Here is a 16,313-nt window from a genome sequence, read left to right on the forward strand (position 1 = left end):
ATTATTTATTTTTAATTTTTTATAATATTAGAATCTGTTTGTATGTAGAGTTACATGCAGTAAGAGAAAATAAGAAACTTAAGTATCATATTTTTCATATCACAAGGTGCTTAAAATTATAAATTCTAATTTTTTTAAAAACACTAAATTTTGTAATATCTTTTGAAAGTATTTAAGAAATAGAATATTGAACTATTGATGGTATATACTATGTTGGAAAAAATTTTCTTTCCATCTGTATTGGCATAATATAAATTTGGTGGTGCATTGGTGATTTGTTTGTAATTTGTTCCTACTCTTTGAGGAAACTATTGTATATTGTTGTAAGTTCATGGTTTCACAATTCGTTTGGTGTGATTGGTTTAGGAGTTGAACTCTCACATCAAATTTTTGTTTATTGATGTCATGTAATACATTAATTTCAAATGTTTAATACATTGATGTTTCTTTCCTGTCCCAACAATTTTTGGACAACATGTTTTTTAATCTTCTCCATGGATCTGAATGGTGAATTATATGTTTATATGACTTCCCTCTTGCAGTTATTGGAATGCCACAAAAGGTACAAATTAAATAAATTTACTAGACAATTACCATAGGAAAATTGTGCAAAAGTCATGTTTGCTTACTTTTCCAAATTTTTTTAATCGGCAAAAAAAGAATAGAATAAATGGAGGTATTTCAAGGATACCTCAACCCTTATACAAAGACAACGACATCCTTCAGCCAACCACATGCATTAATAGCTATAGAGTGAGCAACACCCTGAAAAGCTCGTCAGCTACCCATACCTATATACAAAAACAGCACCCCCTAACTTGAATCAAACCGTCTCAACTTCACCTCCCCCTCTAACCATTCCTATTTTTGATTGACCTCATGCATACCAAAGGTTCAAACACCAATCTGAGTAGGAAAAGCACGCTAAACATCTTTGAGGTAACCCATGACCAGACTACAGCTATAGCATTATGAAGATTTCTATATGATCTATGCGTCCATTCTGGAAGACCTTCTTATTCCTTTGTTTCCAATACCAGATCCGGTTAACGTCTTCGCTTTCCTCGTTCATCCTGAAAAGGGAGAAAAGCATATTTGGATCTTGATGAACCACAGTCCTATCTACCCACTCAGTGCACTTTCCAATGTTCATGTTGTTGCTGAAATAATTGAACAAGTCTAGAAAGGAGAGTTGAATAGAGTTTAAAACTTCCAAATACTTGGAAAACAAAAGAATAGACACAAGACGGTCTTATGTATGCATGTTTATGATTTTAAAAGACTTTTGATAAAATGATTTTCACAAAATCAAAGTGTGGAGATTTATCTGATTAGATAGTTTAGGAGTATATTAGAAGAGTGGATAAAGCTTGTTTTATACTAGTTTACTATAATCAAATTGAATTACAAAATAAGTACTCTTTACTTTTGGCTTAAATGAATACACAATGTCTCTTTTGACAAAATCTTGTAATCTTTCCCTAAAACTAGGAAGACTAGGTATTCTCTAACATGAAGCCACTTATGGCTTTCTTTAACTCCATGTATTACTTCTAAAACTTTTTTTTTGTGTTCTTGTATTAACTGATACAAGTCATTGGGCCCTAAGGCTCTACAACCAATGTTAGACATGACACTGCTCCTAATCTATTACTGAACATAGTCTTTCATCCATGAGGGTTGCTTCTTCGGTCTAGTGGGCTTGCTGTCTTGGGGCCCAATGCTCTAACATTTTCGTTCGCTTGTGGAGACGCTTCATCCTCAAAGTGTGTAGGAATATTATATTGGGTTGGGCTTGGAAATTGTGGGTTGGTGGGGTTGATATTAGGGTTAATGGGGAGGCTAAATGGAGTGTTATGGATTGTTGGGTGGGATAGGGGCTCAAGGTGGGTGTCCACGTGGCTTGGGAATTGTGGTGGGTTGGTGGGGTTCATATTATGGTTAGGTGAGAGAATGAATGGAGCGTGTTGGATTGGTGAGTGTGAGAGGGGCTCCATGTCCTTTCCACATGCAACTTTTGACGTGTCGGAGGTAGATTGGCTGAGGGGGGTGATGTGGCTAGGAAATTAAGTGAGAGGGGGTGTGCATTAACTTTAATTTCTGTGGGCAGGGTAGATGCGACTAGTAAATTAGGTGAGAGGGAGTGTGAGTTAACATTAATTTTTGTGGGCAGGGTTGGTGCGGCTATTGAAGTAGGTGAGAGGAAGTTTGAGTTAGAGTTGTTTTCATTGGGCAGAGAGATTGCACTTGAGTTTGAAAGGTGTGAGGGTGAGGGTCCTTTGTAGCTTCGAAGTAATGAAGCATGGAAGACAGGATGGATCTTCAAAGTCACTGACATTCGGAGTTCATACGCCATTGTGCCTATACGACGAAGGATTTGAAATGGGTCGGAGTAGCGTGGTGCAAGCTTAGGTGAAGCGCGGCATTCCACAGATTGCTTTCGGTACAGTTGGAGGCGGACCCACACCCATCACCGATGTTGAAGGACACATTAGAGCGATGGCGGTCAGCGTTGTCTCGTATGCATTGGCGCGTGCACTGGAGATGCTTCTTCAATTCGTTTAAGATGATAGTGTGTTGGTGGAGGAGCTCGGTCACGGTGATTCCAAAGCGTGGGGTATGTAGCAAATCCAAAGTGGATGGTGGTGGACGACCGTAAAGCGAAATGAAGGGTGATGTGCCTATGGCCTGGGCCGACTTGGATTGACATGGTCCCAAGTCGACTTGATCAACATGGGCATGGGTCGAATCTGTTTGACAATGGCCCGGGTCGGCTTAGATCGATATCGGCCCGGGCCGACTCTGATCGACATGGACGCGGGTCGACTCGGATTGACTTCGTCCTGGATCGACATGGATCTGGGCTGACTCGACTCAACATTGGCCTGGGCCGACTCGGATCGACATGGTCCTAGTCCGAATCGAATCAACATGGGTCAGGGTCGACTCTGTTCGACATTGGCTTGGGTCTACTCAGATCGACATCGGCCTGAGTCGACTAGGATCAACATGGACGCAACTCTACTCAGATCGACGTTGGCCTGAGCCAACTCAGCTTGACATGAGTCTGAGCCGACATGACTTGACATGGGCCTGGAGCGACTTGGGCCCTGGTTGACTTGATTCGACTTTGGCATGGGCCCAATGCTGACTCGAGGCGCTAGCCCACTCAACTCGACTAGGGCCCGGGTTGACTCTACATGACTTTGGCATGGCCATCTAGGCTTGACTTGGGTCAAGACCGACTAGGCTCGACTATGTGCCAGACCGACTCGAGCTAACTTTGTTTGACCTGGGTCCATATTTACTCAACTCAACCTGGGCCCGAGCCAAGTCAAAATCCAATCCAAAATTAATTTTGGATAATTAAAAAATGTGTCCAATATATATCTAATCCATATTCAATTAAATGGATTGGACTTAAAATCTAAAAATATGGATTTGGATTTGAGACAAATCCATTTAAATGGATTAAAAGTAATATGGATTTGGATAATTATGATTTGAATTTGACAATTTGGATATTTTTACCCACACTTACCTTTTACAGAAACAAGATACATATTTTAGTGATTTCTATGTGTTTCAACTATAGTTGCAAAACAATGGAATTTCGTATGAACTTACAATGCAAGAAACAAATGCTCTAAAAATGTGACTAATATTTTTTATAGATGTGAAGAAAATGTTCCAAATGCAAAGAACAAACATGCTATACTTTTATAGGGAAATAGGCTCGAATTGTTAGTTGTGATATCTTAAATGAATATGAGAGTATAATGATACAGTACTTGTATATATGCCCAATGAGGATTTTTCTGTGATGAATTAGGTATGGGGAGAATGCAGATGAGTTGGGACAGTTGGCTATTTAGACATGTCTGAAGTGTCGAGGCTTTTGCAATTGCAGCTTATGCTAGTGAGTTTCTTTTCATTTTTTCTATTTATGTTTTGGATTAGTATTTTATCCATGAGTTCAATATGAAAGAGGAGTTGTTGGTAGGAAAAAACGAGCAACCTACTGGTTCCCTATATCTTAGTGCTAAGGAATCTGGTTTTAATTATGTTGCGGAAATTCTTGTTGTTAAGAAGGCTTCAAAAGCTTCAAGATTGAATAAGGTCAACGACACGACCATCTTACCATCAAAGCTAATGAGAAAAAATATGTTATTTTTCTATTCATGCTCTTTACGAAATTTCATGTGGTTGACATGTTTGGTTAAAAAGGATCTCTTGTTTAATTGTACAAATTCGTGATTAGATAATGATCATATGAACGAAAATGTGTTTATATTTGAACTTATGATAAGTTTTTATATGAGATGACCTTGTGGTTGGTGGTTCATTTTCTTTTTTGTTATTTCTTGTACGAGCTTGAAGTACGTCTCTCAATGAAACTTGGGAAAGAAAATTTTACATTTGCAAATGATGTCACTAAAGTTTGCAACAAAGATGGTGATGGTGGTGATAATGTTGGTGTCATGTTCCAATGAGAGATAGCAATGTTCCCAAATGTTGGTATAAACTTAGAGACCAAAACAATTGAGGAGGAAATTATATTTTTCCCTGACATGGAGTTAAAAGAAATATTTGACATTAGGTTATCACCCAAAGATGTTGAGAATGCATTGTAACTTTTAGAGTTTTGCAAAGTGTTTGGAAAGGTATAGTATTGTTTCATGTTATTATTTTCGATGTTTGGTTTGATTAATTGCAGTTTATTGTTGCATAGTTGATTGACTGAATAAACATAATTGACAAATTCTTTCAATGCTATACAATGATATTACAAAATTGGAACTAATTAATTGTATCAAGTTTTAGATGATTTTGTAGTTGATCATTTAATTGAATGGTTAACCATGATGTTTCCTTCTATTAGAGTGTATAATTCAATGTAACAAGAGAGAATATCATTCATGGTAAAACCATTCAATTAAATTACCAACTACAAAATCATCGAAAACTTAATTTTTAAGTTTCATGATATTTGATAGAGATAATTAGTTCCAATTTTGACATCACTCTATAGCATTGAAGGAATTTGTCAATTATGTTTACTCATTCAGTCAACCATTAAATGCAACAATGAATTGCAATTAATCAAACAAAACATCAGGACAAATTGTTAACATAAAATCATATCTTTCCAAATACTTTGTAAAACTCTAAAAGATGCAATGCATTCCCAACATCTTTGGATGGTAATGCAATGCCAAATATTTCTTTTAACTGTGTCAAGGGGCAACAAAAATTCCCCCCTCAATTTTTTTTCTCTCTAAGTTCATACCAACATTAGAGAACCTTGATATCTCTTCTTAGAACATGGCACCAACATTATCACCTCCATCATCATCTTTGTTGCAAACTTTAGTGATATCACTTGTATCTGTACAATTTTCTTTTCCAAGTTCCTCGAGAGATGTACTTAAAGCTCCTATTAGAAATAACAAAAACAAACATGACCATCAACCATAAGGTCTTGTTTTAAAAAGCATATCATAAGTTTAAATATAAACACATTTTCGCACATATCATCATTATCTAATCATGAACATGCACAATTAGACAAGATATCCTTTTGAACCAAATTTGTCAACCACGGGAGGTTTTGAAAAGGGCATGAATAGAAAAATAACATATTTTTTTCTCACTAGCTTCATTTAATGGTAAGACGGTCGTGTCATTGAGCTTATTTAATCCTGAAGCTTTTGAAGCCTTCTTTACAGCAAGCATTTCCGCAACAAAACTAAAATCAGATTCCTTGGCATTACAATACAAGGACCAGTAGGTTTCTCATTTTTTCCTACAAACATAACTCCATTTTCATATTGAACTCATGCATACAATACTAACTCAAAACACAAATAGAAAAATGAAAAGAAACTCATTGACATAAGTTGTCGTTGCAAAAGCCTCGACACTTCGGACATGTCCAATTAGCCAACCGTCCCAACTCTTGTGCATTCTCTCCATACCTAATTCACCGCAGAAAAAACCTCAATAGAGAAAATAAGTACATATATTATATACAAGCACTGTATTGTTGTACTCTTATATTCTTGTAGGATATGTTAGCTGACAATTAGAGCCTAATTCCTTTTAAATGTATAACACTTTTGGACCTTGTATTTGAATCATTTTTTTTCTCATTTACAAAAACAAAATTAGTCACAGTTTTAGAAAATGCATTACAAGTGCGTAGAAAATTCCATTACTTTGCAACTCTAGTTGAAACACACATAATTCATCAAAATGTGTTATCTTTTTTTTATAAGAACATGCATAGTAAAATCCTTTAGCGTCGTGTACCACTAAAATAAGATACAAGGAATCCATATTCATTTTCAAGATTTAACATCATCAATAAATTGTCAATATTTAATAAGAGATATGGACTTTATATATCTAATTGAGAAAATTACTATAAAGAGACTGTCGTCTTTGTGTACCAATAAGTACCTAAATATATGTCTTAATTTACAATTAATTACCTATTATAGCTAATTAGAAGATATGACATAACTATATGTCTTAATTTATAAGTAATTAAACTATTACTGCTAATTTCATGTTTCATTGTACTTTTTAATTATTTAATAGATAAAAATAATTATCATTAATAAAATGAAAATAAAGGTGATCAGTTTTCTCTCAACATATTCAACACACTCAAGCTACCTTTGGTAACCATTTACTATTATGTTCATTGACAAAATATAAAGAATCCAAACTTTTCACAATCACCTTGAGAAAATATATTTCGCAATCTTATCTATCTTCTCAAATTAAAAAGTCTGGTTTTCTTCAAATGTATAGTAGCACCTTCATCTTATATTTTTATACTTGAGTCTTGTTTTTTTATTTCTTTTAGAAATCTTGTTGGATTACAATAGTATAATTATTCATAAAAATAAAGTTAAAGATTTTGAGAACTAACTTGTAACTAATCAACACATAAATTATTGTAACTTTTCAAGTCGTAGCATTATTCTTCAACAACTCAAGCTTGATTCTCGTAGCATCAAAAACACTATTTTCTTCAGACATTAGAAAAACAAATGTCTACTTTTACAAATATTAAAATATTAAATATTATAAGATATAAATCAATCGTACATTAATCTTTTTAAAAACTCATTAAATCTAAATCTAAACATTTTATTTATAATTTATCTTTCAAAACACTTTGGAAAACTTTAAAAGTTATAATGCATTCACAACATCTTTGGGTGGTAACCCAATGCTAAATATTTCTTTTAACTTTGTGTCAGGGGGCAAAAGAATTTCCTCCTCAATTGTTTTGCTCTCTCCTTGGAACATGGCACCAACATTATCACCTCCATCATCTTTGTTGCAAACTTTAGTAACATCATTTGCATCTGTACAATTTTCTTTCCCAAATTCTCTCGAGAGATGTACTTTAAGCTCCTGCAGGAAATAATAAAAAAGAACATGAATCACCAACTATAAGGTCATTTCATAAAAAACATATCATAAGTTGAACTATAAATACATTTTCGCTCATATCATCATTATCTAAACAGGAGATTTCGAAAAGGGCATGAACATAAAAATAACATACCTTTTTCTCACTAACTTCATTTGATGGTAAGACAATTGTATCATTGACCTTATTTAACAACTAGCATTTCCACAACAAACTTAAAACTTGGTTCTTTGGCATTACGATACATGGGACTAGTAGGTTGCTCACCTCTTTTTTTCTACAAACATAACTCTTTTGTCATATTGAACTCATGGATACAATACCAACTCGAAACACAAATAGAAAAGACGAAAAAGAAACTCATTGGCAGAAGCTGCAGTTGCAAAAACTTCGCCGCTTCGAACATGTCCAATCAGTCAAATGTCCCACTTCTTCAGCATTCTCCCTATACCTAATTCACCGCAGCAAAATCCTCACCAGAAAATGAAATTACATGTGTACAAGTATTGTATCATTATACTCTCAAATTCTTTTAGGATATCCTAACTGACAATTAGAGCGTAACTCCCTCTAAAAGTATAGCACATTTAGACCCTGCATTTGGAACATTTTATTCATATTTACAAAAACAATATTACTCATAATTTTAGAAAATATGAGGTTGTTTCTTGCGTTGCAAGTGCCTACTAAATTTCATTGCGTTGTTACTATAGTTAAAGGACACAACAATCACCAAAATGTATTATCTTTTTTCTGTACAAGGCATATGTATCCAGCATAATAAACAATCTAACTCAAGTTAGATAGAACTAGACAACAACAGAGTTATTGATGGTTTAGGGTTTATGATTTAAACGAGACAATAGATAAGATCGCCAACTTTATTTTTAAAATTAGTTTTATTTTTTAAAATTTTCAAAATTTATAAATATATAAGTATATCTTATAATATAAATATTTTTCAAAAATTTAATTGTTTAATTAATATCTTTAATCAAATAAATTAAAATAATTATTATATTTAATATTAAATCGTTTAAAACCTAACTATTTTATTTTCTTCTATAATAAATTATTTTAAATTAAAATTTATTTATTTGGATGTTAGATTGGATTTATTGTTTATAATGTTTTGGGATATTTTAAAAAAATGAAATAGATTGATTCTAAATTAATTAGAAATATATAAAAATAAAGTCTATAATTTAAGTCATTATTTGTTTTTAATTTTTTATAATATTAAAAACTGTTTGATTTTGAACTTATATGCACATTCTAGTAAGAGGTATGAAGAAAGTTTATCACTTAATGGAAGTATTTTATCCTATTCTCTTATTTAAAAAACAGTAATAAAAAGGAGGTTGAAATAAATATAACTAACGAAGAATCATGTTCTTAGAATTATGATTTCTGTTTCTTTCAAAAACTCTCAAGGGTTTTAAGTATTACTTTTCTTTAATTAAAATATTATAAAATAGTTTTGATTTAAGAGAGATGATAGGGTGCAGGTTTGATATCGCACAAGAAAAAATTGCCTTGGAATCTTGCAGTCATGTACTCATTGACGAAACTATTGGCGTGGAAGAAAAAAAAACTGTTTGAATGGTTATAAATTTATCTAAAATAATAATTTTTTTAATTGATTTAGTTACTTTCCTTATATTTTTAAAAACTTCCTAGTATAATGACAAATTTTATGATTAAAGAAAAAAAAAAAAAAGCAAAGACAATCAATAAAGGGTGAATCTCTAGACTGAGTTATTGCTTTTCTGAATGCATTCCTAATTGACTCACTCCTTCCAATGCTGCAATCAAAATACAAGTTTGAAAATATATTTCTTTCATTTACTCTTATTTATAAACATGTCATACGTGTTCAACAATTATTTGCATGCAAATGTTTGGAACAAGTTAAAAAAAGGTCATCACCATTCGAATCTTGGCACTCTTGCAGTCATTAGCGAAACTTTTGGCGTGGAAGAAATAAAAAAACTGTTTGAATGATTATTTGTAAAAGTGGAACTGTTTGCATTGAATGATGCATTGATTCGCACAAGGTTATGCAGTGGTGTTGAGGTTGGCAGTGTGACTTAGCATTCACTCTTATGTACACAACAGTCATTGGAATATTCACACTCTTGCATTCATTTGGCGTCAGAAGAAATAAAAAAGCGAAAGAGTCGTTTAGGATTTTCGAATGAGTCGTTTAGGGTTTTTGCAGCTGTTGTGTTTCTTCAAACAACTCATATTTTTTTCCTTCTACCTTTCTTTATCTGCATCTATTACTTTTCTTCCTTCTACCTTTCTTTATCTGCATCTATTACTTCTCTTCCTTCTACCTTTCTTTATCTGCATCTATTTTATGGTTTTTTCCTTGCTGTTAGAGCTTCGGAAGAAATAAAAAATGAATGAGCCGTTTAGGGTTTCTGCAGCTGTTGTGTGCCTTCAAACAACTCAGGTTTTCTTCCTTCTACCTTTCTTTATTTGCATCTATTACTTTTCTTCCTTATACCTTTCTTTATCTGCATATATTTGAGGATTTTAGTAGTTTTTTTTATAGTTTTTTTTATAGTTTTTTTTATAGTTTTTTTTTACTAGTGTAAAACTTATAAATAAGTACGGTTTTATTATAAACTTTTGAAGAAATCAAAAGCAGGGCACGGAAATGAGCTGTTAGGGTTTCTGCAGCTATTGTGTACTTTCAGACAACCCAGGTTTTCTTCTTTTTACCTTTCTTTATCTGCATCTATTTGAAGATTTAGTTTTATTTTATGGTTTTTCTCTTGCTGTTAGTGCTTCAATATTCATTTTGCTGCAGATATATAGTATATACCTACACCAAGTTCATCCCTTTTCGTTACTTTAGGTTACTGTAAAATTAAAAATCTTTCTTAAGGGATATTCGGGTTTTTACACTATTACAGTAAATTTCAACCGGTTGTTTCGATAAAACAACAGGTTGTTTTTCAAAGAAACTTGAAAAGGTTTTGAAACATATCTGTTATTGCTGTTTGGATTAAACCACAACCCAGCCTTGCCAAAAACACATTTTTGAGAAGCAAGAACAGTTTCAAGATTGGATTGGCCTTTGGAAAACTTGTCCATGGTTTTTAAAAGATAGTGAACCTTCTTTTGAAGAGATTCACAATTTTCACAAAAGCTAGAATCACACTTGCAAGAAGAGTTTTTGTAAATCATTTCCAAACTTTCAAAATTTGTTTTTGAATGGTTCAACTCTCTTTCCAAAGTCTTGACTCGATTTTCCAACCAGTTGTTTAAACCTTTCCACTGATTGTTCAAAAGGGCCAACCTATTAGCTTCTTCATGAGTCTCATTGAAGGCCTCAAGAAGTTGGCTATAATTTTCAACATTAATGGAAGAGCTTGAACTTACACTGCTTGTGTCACTTTCTTGTCTTGTCATTTGACATAAATTTGCTTCTTCTTCATCACTTGAAGAGGAGCTTGATGAGTCATCATTATAAGCTCTTCTTGATTTTCCTTTCTTCTCATGCTTCTTGAAGTTTTTCCTCTTTTTGTTGGGACATTCAGTTTTAATATGACCTTGTTCACCACATCCAAAGCATGTATATTTGTTAGTGTTAAACTCAGTAGGTTTCTTGTTATCATACCTATTACATGAGTCACTTTTGTTGTTTGTCTTCTTTAGGAACTTGCTGAATTTCTTAAACAACAACCTAAATGTTTCCTCTTCACTCTCACCAGTTGAGTATTGAGAGTTTTTGTTCCCAGCAGCTTGACTTGATCCAGATTCTTCTTTTGTCATAAGACAAACCTTCTTTCTGGATTCTGAAGAGAAATATTTAGTAGAAGATTCTTCTTTGTCCATCAAGGTATTCCTTGGATTCTTGTGATACTCTTCAAGGGTATTCCACATTTCTTTGGCAGGACTACATTCTGAAACCTTGAGCAATTCATTAGAATCAAGTGCAGATACAATGATGTTCATAGCTACACAATCAAGATGTTCTCTTTCAGAAGAAACATTTTCAGATATAGGCATGAGATAGCTATTTGTAATAACATTCCAGATTTTTCTATCTATAGATTCAACAAAGAATTTCATTCTTATGCACCACAGTTCATAGTTCATACCACAGAACAAAGGTGGTTTGTTTAAACAGGCACCTTCCCCAAAAGAAAACTTTTCAGCCATTTAAAAAAGATTTAGGATCAAAACTTGAATAACTTTCAAGAACCAAGCTCTTGATACCAATTGTTAGAATATATGGCCTTAAACGAGAGGGGGGGTGAATTGTTTAAGAGGGATTTTCGCAAACTTTGAAGGTATAATGAAAATCAATGCTGAATTACAGAGAAAAGAATCAAGGAAACAAATACCCAAAATTGTTTTAAGATGATATCAAAAAAACAATCGGTTGTTTTGTCGAAACAATCGGTTGTTTTTATCAACAGTTAATAAAAACAGCTTAAAACAGATATATGTGAGATCAGGGAAAGAGAGAACCACACAAACAGATTTATACTGGTTCATTCTTACACCAAGAGCTACATCCAGTCCCCAGAAACCACTGGTAATCCACTATGCAATCAAAACCAGATTACAAACATCACACACCAAAGTAGTGACCTTGAACCCCTCAAGAAACACACTACCTTTGGCAAACCACACCAAGAATGTTGATCTTGAACACCTCAAGAACACACAACACTCCTTAGCAACACAACTACAGAAATACAGTAATCAAGGAAGAAGGGAATAGAATACACTTGGGAATTACAAAGCTTAAAGTTCAGAATTACAACCCAATCTTATTCCACACACTTAAGAATGATCCAAAGCTCTTTCAAATCTTGGAAAAACTGTTTTTGATAAACTCTTTTTCTTACTCCAAGATTAGGAGCGTAAAACCACCTTTATATAGACCCACCACGTGGTCAAAAGCATTTAATAAAGGAGCCAAGTTAGTTAGGATCATTTAAAACATTAAAACCGCTTAACAGAATTCTGTTAAGGTTTTCAGGAAAACAATCGGTTGTTTTGTCGAAACAATCGATTGTTTTAGTTTGACAACAAAGTCAACCAAGTTTGTCAAAACCTTTTCAAAAACTGCTAAGGTAAAACAACCTATTGTTTTGAAAAACAACCTGTTGAAATTTTGACAGCTTTTTAGAAAACACATTTTTTCAAAAGGTTAAAGATTCAAAGGAACTTGGATCAACTTAAGGAGTGAATTAACAAGTTTCAAACAACTAGAAAACACACACACACCCAGCAGCAAGGTCTTCAAGCTTTTCTCTTGGATTTGGAGACATCAAAGCATCTTGTTCAATAATCATTAACCAGGGGAGCTCGACAAATATAATGTTCTGGTCAACGTTCACCAATTTGTAGTTATCTCCTGACCAGCTGAGGTCGCACAATGGATGCTTGGTCGGCTTCATGGGAGATCAAGTGGAAGTGCGGGGGTATACCGAGCTGAGGATGACTTTTTCTTATGGCACCTCATCTTGGAAGATTATTGTAAGGTACATTGTTGAAAATGCTTCTTCAACCTATAACTTGCTTTTGGGGAGACCATCTTTGAACAGGTTTAGTGCGGTAGCCTCAACGAAGCACATGAAGATGAAGTTTCTTTCTTCTGAGGGAGGAGTAATTACCATCAGGTCTGACTAGAAGACGACACGGAAATGATACGAGAGTAGCCTGAAGAGCAAAAGGGGAACGTACTCAATCACTGCTTAGGCGGGAGAACCACAAGGGATCGTGGAGGCTAGAGTCGCCAATGAGAGGCGACTTAGACCTGCTAGTGAGGTTTAGGAAAGAGAAATAGAAGGGAATAAATTCAAGCTCGGCACATCGATATGTAAAGAATTGCAGGATGGGGTAGCCGAGGTGATATCAAAGCACATGGATACTTTCACTTGGTCATCCGCGGACATACCCGGGATAGACCCAGAGTTTCTATGCCATAGGTTTACTATGGATGAGAAGGTTAGGTCGGTAATCCAGAGGAGGAGAAAGTTTAATGAAGACAAGCGTATGATCATCAGAGAAGAGACTCATAAGCTTTTGAATGCTGGCCACATAAGGGAAATCCAATACCCTGAGTGGTTGGCAAATGTGGTGTTGGTACAAAAGTCCAATGGAAAGTGGAGGATGTGTGTCAACTTTACTGATCTAAACAAGGCTTGTCCCAAGGATTCTTACCCACTTCCAAGTATAGATTCCTTGGTGGACAATGCCTCGGGTTGTCGGTTGTTGAGCTTCCTGGACACGTTCTTGGGATACAACCAAATCCGTATGCACCCGAGAGGCGAGAGCAAGACTGCCTTTATGGACGAGTTCGCCAGCTACTGTTAAAAGGTCATGTCTTTTGGCCTTAAGAATGTTGGCGCCACTTACTCGAGATTGATGGACATTATTGCCTCAATGCTTGGGCGATACGTACAGGCATATGTGGACGACATGGTCGTCACATCAGAGGAGAAAGATCAGCACATTGTTGATTTAAAGGAGCTATTCACGACAATAGCTAAGTATAATTTGAAGTTGATCCCAAAGAAGTGTGTGTTTGGGGTAGAAGTAGGGAAGTTCCTTGGGTTTTTGCTAACTGAGAGGGGTATAGAGGCAAACCCCGACAAATGCACTGCAATCATAGGGATAAGGAGGTCTAACAGTTAATTAGACGTATGGTTGCCTTGTCTTGATTCTTGTCGGCTAGTATAGATAAAAGGTATCCATATTTTCGGTGCCTTAAGAAGAACAACTGTTTTGTATGGACTGACGAGTGTGAAGAAGCCTTCATCAAGTTGAAAGAGTACTTGGCCAGTCCCCCTGTTCTTTGTAAGTTGCTTCCAGGTACCCCCATTTGTCTTTATTTTGCAGTCACAGATCAGGCAATCATCTCGGTCTTTGTGCAAGATCAAGATAAGATCCAGAAGTCGGTCTACTTTGTGAGCAAGGTATTGCAGGGACCAAAAACGAGGTACCAAGCCATCGAGAAGGCCACTTTGGCAGTGGTATTCACAGCTCGACGACTATGTCACTATTTCCAGAGCTTCACTATGATTGTGATGACTGATCTTCCCATTCGCAAGGTCCTATAGAAGCCCGATATAGCAGGTCGGATGGTCTGTTGGGAAATTGAGTTGCACGAGTTTGATGTGCAATATGAACCCCGAGGGCCAATTAAGGGTTAGGTGTATACTGATTTCATGGTAAAGTTGTCATCTGAAGGTCCCCAGCCTGATCCTAATGACTTGTAGTGGGTCCTATCGGAGGATTTATCCTCTAACCAAAAGGGGAGTGGAGTTGGGGTCATTTTAAAAGGGCCAAGCGGGTTGTTAATCGAGCAAGCCCTGAGGTTCGCTTTCAAAGCCAGCAACAACCAAGTTGAGTATGAGACCTTGATAGTTGGGATGTTGCTAGCAAAGGAGTTGGGTGCTCAGAGTTTGTTGGTGAGGAGTGACTCGTTGTTTTTTATTGGGCAAGTCACAGGTGAGTACCAGGCCAAGGATCCGCAGTAGCCTCGTATCTCAGGTATGTTATGCTTTTGAAGACAACTTTCTCTACATTCGAGCTAGTCCATGTCCTTAGAGAACAGAACTCCCAAGCAGACATACTATCCAAACTAGCAAGCTCGGGAAAGGGAGGTCAGTCATTCAGGAGACCTTGAAGTCGCCTAGGACAGCAGAAGGGGGGCCAACCAAGATCATCCGCATGGAGATCTTGGGGGTTAGCTCGGAACAAGGGAGAAGGCACCAATCATTGACTCAGGAGACCTTGAAGGTTCCCAGGTAACCACCTATGGGTTGTTGGGAGATGAGCCTTTAGAGGTCTTGCAGGTTAACACTACAGAGACTTGGATAACTCCCTGCCAGCATTACTTAGTTGATGGTTTGCTTCCTGCAAAACCTACGGAGGCTAAGACGATTAAGAAGAATGCGAGGAAGTATACCCTCATAGATAGCAAGTTGTTCCGTCATGGTTATACCCATCCAATCCTCACTTGTGTAAGTGGGGATCAGTGTAACATGTTTCGATTTTTCTTTCAATATATTTTATGATTTCTAGCTTTAAATTTTGTTTATTTATAGTTTTGTTTTGTTTTCATATGGTGAGCATATTCTTGAACATGATGAACACGGTCATTCTCACTCGCGATTAGTTCTACAGAGAGATTTTTAAGATTTATCTCCTAGTTTTCTATTTGGGTTCTATTATAGAACAACGCCAAGTGACTAGACTCATCCTTATGTGTACTAAAATTTAATTTATTTAATACAATAATGAGATAGCAAGGATAAACATCTATTAAAATAATAAGTGACTTTATAAATACATCCAATTTCTTTTAAAAGATTTTGTAAACTTTTTTTTTTTATAATATTTTTAGTTCAATAGAACAAAAATTACATTATTAATAAAAAAATTTAATTCTATTATTTTTGTTTACTGAACAAGTATTTAGTCTTTAATAATTATCATTTGTGTTTATTAGAAATAAAAAAAATTAACGCAAATAACCTTTATTAAAAAAATTTATCCTTTACTTATTGCTTTATAAATATAGAATTCTTAGTTATTCGCTTTTATAAATTCTTAGTTATTCGTTTAAAATTAAATTGTATATTACTGTTATTTTTTTCTTTTAATAAAGATATATAACAATTAATAAAGACCAAATATCTGATCAGTTATATTAACCATTAACAAATTTAATAAACTTAAAGTTATTATACTATGACTATAATATTTTTTATTATACTAAAATGAAAATATATCAGTAATTATTGTATTGAACTAACTATTTATCTAAAAACATCTATCAACTCTTTTGGATATAAGTGTGCAAAAATTAAATAAGATATTTACTAAA

The sequence above is a fragment of the Phaseolus vulgaris genome, chromosome 4 (genome assembly GCF_051622355.1).
Source record: "Phaseolus vulgaris cultivar YP4 chromosome 4, ASM5162235v1, whole genome shotgun sequence".
Lineage (NCBI taxonomy): Eukaryota > Viridiplantae > Streptophyta > Magnoliopsida > Fabales > Fabaceae > Phaseolus > Phaseolus vulgaris.